Raw genomic sequence first — 7,092 nt, 5'->3', positions numbered from 1 at the left:
GGAAATAAAGCATGAAACTATACAGCAATAAACAAAACCTCGGTGTGTACAGGGGCCCTCTGCACAACCTCGGGCAATCAGCTATCAACCACGAATTGTGCTTATAAACAGAGTCTTCTCATGTATTCAAAATGCAGTCATAACAAATAAATAATGTCACGGCACAATGGGCTCGTTAACAGTCAAAATTACATTACAAAGGCTAACTATTATGCGTATGGAAACGCATTATTTATAACAGAAGATGACATAACTAATTTCCTAAAAATAGCTCTGATAGAGAACATGTGAACATCAACGTCCAAGGATCTAGCATTATGGCTACCGTGGTGATTAAATCTATTGAGGGTGGCTGTTGGATTCGCCTTATGGAGCATTCCACAGGTGTTGATATGTCCCCTGAGATCTAGGAACGACGAAGCAAGTCGTCAGGTGGTAAAAAACGGAGTTCTGTCACCGTTGGACTCTTATGTTGACCACTGCTTGACTACCATTGACCACGGCCTTCTTTGGTGGATTCGACTGAGCCAATAAGACTCGGTCCATGTCCACATCATTTCCAACTTGCCCATGTGGCTCAATTTGCCTGAAGACACCTGCAATATAGACTTTAACAAAAAGGCTACGGAAAATTTAACTGGCCGTGGAAAGTGACAAGATTTCACACCTCAATGAGCAAAAATTTAATTCAAACAGCAGACACAAAACATAGTTAGGAAACCACTTCATATGCTCTTTTAAACTAATATGCAATGATGTTGACAGCTTAGGAGGCCCAGGTAAATGGAAAAAGTCTAGAAAGATGTATAGGAAAGATGCAAGTTTGGGGCTCAACACCGACCAACAACTCATGTAGGCTCAGAAGCCCAACAGTCGCATCTATTCAATCATCAGAAATTGAGTATAAATACAAGAGCACTTTTCCTCATTTGGAATTACTCATCTCGTCACTTCTCTCTCTCTCTCTCTCCTGTGCAGAAAAGAGGCTCTTCTCCTACTGCGCAGAAACAGAATCTTCTCTCACACATGTGGAAGGAAGGACACAGATTTAGGGCTGCGATTGCAGATTGGAATTTTGACCAACGTTGACCATCTTTCTCTCTCTCTCTGAACTGGGTTGTAGGTGGATCTAACTCTCCTCTAAAGGCCGCATTTTTTGGTGGTGGAATCAACCCAATCTGACGATCGGTTTGCTAGATATTGTCTGCCCTAGTTTGGTTCATCTAAGGTTTGCTGCTGCTAATGTAAATCAGATTTTTGTATTATTTCTCTCTGCTGAATTATTGAAGATAAAAGAAGATTTGATCAAAGGGTTTCCCCATATTGGGGTTTGTCCCTGGCTAGCCACCACATCTTATGTCTCTTGTCTTGGCTTGTTTTCTGTCGATCGTTTAATGTTCTATCTGCACTTCACTTCATGTACATGTGATTGCTAATATGTGGATAATAATAAGAAAGATAAGTAAGCTGCTATAAGCATAAAACATACCGTTATTTAACATGAAGCATTGGGGAAAACGACATGGTATCTATTCAAATATATTAGGGTTTTTAGGGGTGCTAATTGGGCACTAATTGTGGTCGGAATATGTCAGCTCTACCCCAATGCATTGCCTGGCATAGGGTCCACTGGGTTTTTTTGTTTGGAATCCGTGTAAAATCCTTGTATAAGAATCATCAGATGCTTATAATTATACTACCATATCCGTGCACAAATTCAAGTTATAGTGTGTCATCAAGTACTCTATGTGTTATGACTGAAGAAATGCAATGAAGTAATCAAATTTGTGAGGAGTTGGAGTTGATCTATTCTTGGGTGGTAGCTAAAGACTTTGTTATGGAAGATTTTCAAACATATTCAACACCTCAAAATGAAAGCCTGCAAATTACAGCTACGCAAAAATATACCAAGATCTGGTAGAAAATTTTAACCACCTACAAGAGAAAGAGACAGAGTGTCTTACATTTAAACTATTTCAAGATTTTCTTACATTCACATAACCCTAGGAATATCGAACCAACTTTATATATGGATTTCAAGCATGTTCAACTAAGGAATTGCAAAGCAATCTAAAGAAGAGTTTCCCCATTTGTATAGCATTTGACAGGCGTGGGAGGGGATGAGAAGAGGAAACCGGAAATGTAAAAGGCCAACTTGTGTTGTTATTTCAGATTGAATTGCAAAAGGAGACTTGACATGACCAATTAAGATCCATATATGATCAGAGAAAGGGGTTGCTTCCATATTAATGAAGGATGCCCTACCTTGAATACCCTATTCTTTGTCTTTAAAGTGAAGGTTCTTATGAATGGGTTGTTGATTTTCTTATTAATAAATATTTTGAAAGGTAGAATACCCACTTTGAAACCTCACTTAATTATTTTCGAGAGCTTTCGAAGGATGAGTAAGAAAATTGGAGGCCCATTTGCCCCTCTTCAATGCCTTGGTGGAAGATAGGAGACATTTTGGAGAAGTCCATTTGTTGATTTATGGCAATAAAGAGTCCACTTTGGAGCATTCAATTTGCATGTTTTAGGGTCTGTCCACACTTTGGGACATGAAATGTAGTCATTATTCCACACTTGGAGGAAAGTTCATAACCCTTAAGGATTTTTTGTGCCCACTTGGAAAGACAAATGGAGGCTCGATTAAATAATGGAGAAAGTGAACGACCTTTGGATGTTGGATGCTACATCATAATCCCCTTTTTACCCTTCATTTATGGATGAGTGTCATGTTTGAGGGCGCATTCCCCTTTATATTTGTACATGTGACATAATTTCCCTCCTTTTATATATTTTTAGATTAATTAATTATTGAAGAGGGCCTTTTGCACCAACGTAGGATATAATAGGGGATTTAGTTCAAAAAAATGATATTTCATAGTGAGGGAAGTTGACCACCCCATACATAAATAATGGTTCACTTCTCATTTTCTAATGGTTGGATTTGGAGGAGACTTCCCTCAGGAGGTATGAAATTTCTGCAACTATTCTATCTTATAATTTGGCTATGGATGGATGAGTTGGGCGTCTTTCTTGGGGAATTTTTGGATCTGGATTTATCTTTACGTGGATGGTTGTAATTTCCCCTTTCAACTGATCTACAACTATTCTATCTTATAATTAGGCTATGGACAGATGCGTTGGGCGTCTTTCTTCGGGAATTTTTGGATGTGGATTTATCTTTACATGGATGGTTGTAATTTCCCCTTTCAGCTGATCACCTCTAGAAAATGACTTAGTAGAATATTTGATTCCCATAGGCTATAGTCAGTAAAAGAGGATCAATTTCTTTAATTATTTAATGTGAATTCGGTGAAACAAAAACATTTTTAAGGTGATTTTGAGTACTTAAATTAGAAAGGTGTTATTAAGTGACTATGGAGAAATTAGGAGGAAAATTTTTAAGTCACTTTATATTATTTAATTTAGAGGAGGGACCTATGGTATTTTTATGACACATGGTATTCCGATGACACGAGGTATAATAACGATAAAAGTAATAAAAAGATAATCAGAGCTCACTTTTGGCATGCATTGATTATTTTTCTAAATTGATTATGTGAGCACATGGAACTTCAAGATAGAGAGCAAAGACCCTAGTGAGGATTATTTTCAATCGTGCAACAAATCCACCCTGACTACTCAAGATTGGTTTCAGTGGTGAGACATATCCACCCTAGCGAATCAAGGAGGAATCAACCACACTCCTCATTGGTGTCCATATTGAATGAAAAACAAGATTTTTTATGGATATCAATGGAGCTTAAGGCAGAATGGATTCATCTATTTGTTAGCAGTTTTGGAGACCAAATTTCATTGAATGTATTATCTTGGGGAGGCCCAAGTGTTGGAGAAGTTGCATCTCTTTGAGGAGGCCATATTATTTTGTGGGAAGCCTTACTCTTCATCAATTTCTTGCAACCAAATCGAGCTATTTGTTGAAGCAAATTCCAAGTTCCATAAATTAATATTTTGCATGTAATTTTTGGATCAAATTTAATAAAATTTGGCTAAGCTTAACAAATTATATTAAGTAATGGATTTATGTATAATTGCACATAAAATGTTTGAAGAAATATCTAGACTATAAATGTTTCATTGTATTCACATTCAAAGTGTTTGAGGGAATGCTTTCATACAAAGTGTTTTCCAAAATCCATAAAAGAGAGTTAAAAATTTATGCAAGTTGCGTTGGCCTAATTTGGCAAGGGTCAATATTGTGGTATCAGAGTTGTCCATCCTACCCACCCCGTGGGTTTTAAATTTGAGAAGCGATCCATATTAGTGGCAACAGGAATTAGATCTCTCAGTGAAAAAAGATGAACACAATTATCATAGAGGAGTAGGATTGGCGCAGAGGCTAACGCAGGCATTTCGTGGAGCCCATTCAAAGCAAGTTTTGGAGCTGGATCGGTATCAGGTGAGACAAACTTTGTCTCACTCATATTTGTGGTCAGTTTCTCCTGTAGTGGATTGCCAGTTTATGCATCCAAATTGCGCACAGATTTTCACTGTTGCATAATAATAAAAACCCATAGCTACTACACCGGTTTTCCCATATTGGGTTTTTTCAAGGACATTTGTCCAAAAATAACGGTGTCATTTTTTATTTTTTGTGTGCTAAAAACTTCTCAGTTTCTAGAGCTATTATTTTCGTAGCATTTTATTTGTGAAAGTTGTGGTGCAATTTATTCGATATTTGTCGTAGCAGATAAATTCTTAAAAAAATTAACAATTAGAAAAATAAATTCCAGTTACTGAAATATGATTCCAATTTTGGAATTTTCACACAGAGGAGAAGACCTTGAAGGCCGCACATGACAAACCACTAGTAGGACACCAACAGTTCTTCAAAACTTATAGGAAAATCAGAGAAAGGTTTTATTAGAAAGGCCTCAAGGATGATGTGTTGAGGCATGTAAGGGACTGCATGACCTGTTTGCAAAACAAGCCTGAGCATGCTCCTGTAGGATTGTTACAACCCTTGCCAATTCTAGAGCAAAAGTGGGAGAGTGTATTGATGGTTTACCCGAGGCATAGAGCATATATTTCATCTATATGACAATCCACAAGTTGACCAAGTTCACACATTTCTTTGTGATATCAAGATATTATAAGGTAGCACAAGTGGTAGAATTGTTCTTCAAAGGGGACCTTAAAAGTTTAGAAGTTATAACGAAATGGTGAGTGTATCATTGGGGAAGCCATTAAGGCAATCCAAGATAGGAAGAACAACCCAAAGCCAACACATGATATGTGCTTGGAAAAGCCAAAGGTTCAAAATTTGGCATCATTCAAAAAGGGTTTGGCAATGATTCCAAATGCAATTTCTAAAACGTTGGGTTCTGAAATAAATATGGGTTGGAAGCTATTATCCATCAAAAAAACTTTCTAAATGTGGGTATCCTTTGTCTTATGAGACTCCAGATAGAATTTTTTTATTCAAACAAAGATAGTCATCCTCAATCGAACATCTTATGTTGCCAGGAATACTTTGCAATCACTTTTTGTAACTCCTGCAGATGCTCTCTCATAATTTTACTATCCCCTAGTGGTAGTAGTTATAGTATCCCATACAAAGTCGGCAACCAAAAAGGAATGCCTAATCAATGGTGAATTGTAAAGACATGGGAAACTACACCCTTGCAGTGAAGGAATTGAGACTCTAGGAATGTTATATAGCTCTGCATTGTTTCTTGGTTGTGCTCCTCCACACAGGGTGCTTCTTCTAAACAACATTGGAGGTGCAACTAATCCTGAAATTATAACAAACAGTGAAAGTGCAATTGTGAGTATTGTTGATAGAGAGCTAAGGACGATGTTTATTAGGTACGATGCTCTTTCACTTGTCACTCTTAGTGTTCGCTTGTGGCCACAATCCATCCCTAAGTTTCTATAATAGGCCATCTTGATATTTTAGATAATGCACATTGTGCCTTGCATGATTCTGGCTTGGAAGTTTTTTTTTCTAGGAGGTAACTATTTTACTGGAGTCACTTTGGGCTATAGTATGAAAATAGCTTATGAATTCAGTGTTGTTGTTCAACTTGTATAAGCAACATCAAACATTATTTTTCCATCTAGGACTGTAGGTGAAGCAAAGGGCACTTGGCATATTTTTTCTTCTCTTATAAACGGACATTCCATGGCTCTTTACAACGAGTCTCCTATAGGTTCTAGTTTTACTAAATTTCTACAACATGTGCAAGTGCCAATGTCATGTTTGAAGCCAAGTTTAGCACGGTCTTGGAAGCGTGAAAATTGTGAAAGGTGCATGAAGATGCAGTGCCATAACGACAGTTAGTTATTGGACACAACATTTTCTACCCAGACTCTAACATGGGCCAACCTCCTTGACCAATGTCGTTCACTGCCTAAGAAGGCACACACGTTTATAGAAAAGTCAAAGGTTCAAGGAAATTCTCTCAATGAGTTTAACTCCTAGTATCATGATATTTCTAACGATGTTTGGACTTTATTAACCATAGATCATGGTTGCGTCATCGTAGACTACGCTACTGAAGGCTTAAAGATTGTCCTAAAATTGACACAACTGCGTGAAAACGTTGTTGGAAAACCAATATTCTTGCAAAGTATTTTCAATTGTGTCAATTATCTTCTTTCCATGTAGATTAAAAATGGTGTTTATGCAACTTATGAATTGACATGATCCTCTAATTGGTTAGGGAATTTCAATCCTTCAGAGATACTTTGAGAATTTTGTATTTACAATTTGTATGTGCATGCACTTCATCAGTAATTCAAGCTCACGTAGTTTTTAAGAAACTACATCCACAACACCAAATAGAAGCTTGCATTTCAAATGGAATTTTGTACATTGAAAATCTGCAAAGGCCTGATGGTTCACGGTATGGTTCATGGGGAGTCTACTCCACATACGATTTATGGTTTGGTTTTCTAGGTTTAACAGTTGTTGACAAAACCTAATGAAATTGTTCAAGAATTCAAAAAGCTTTCGAACTCCTTCTTTCAAAGCAGCGTCCTTCCTAGTTTTACGTTGACAAATCACGACATACAGAGCATCGTTGTACATACACCTGGAATGTTGAAATATGGCAACAAGAA

General features: G+C 37.2%; 1 pseudogene; it reads left to right on the top strand.

Moving 5' to 3' along the window:
* Positions 1–3,762: 3,762 nt before the first annotated feature.
* On the top strand, positions 3,763–6,061 carry LOC149189905 (protoporphyrinogen oxidase, chloroplastic pseudogene; annotated as a pseudogene).
* Positions 6,062–7,092: the final 1,031 nt, after the last annotated feature.

The sequence above is a fragment of the Pinus tabuliformis genome, chromosome 3_1 (genome assembly GCF_031772625.1).
Source record: "Pinus tabuliformis cultivar Carrire ecotype Pingquan chromosome 3_1, CPIR1, whole genome shotgun sequence".
NCBI classification, from domain to species: domain Eukaryota; kingdom Viridiplantae; phylum Streptophyta; class Pinopsida; order Pinales; family Pinaceae; genus Pinus; species Pinus tabuliformis.
The sequence above is the reverse complement of the archived record's forward strand: the minus strand, read 5'-3'. Positions and strand labels throughout refer to the sequence as shown.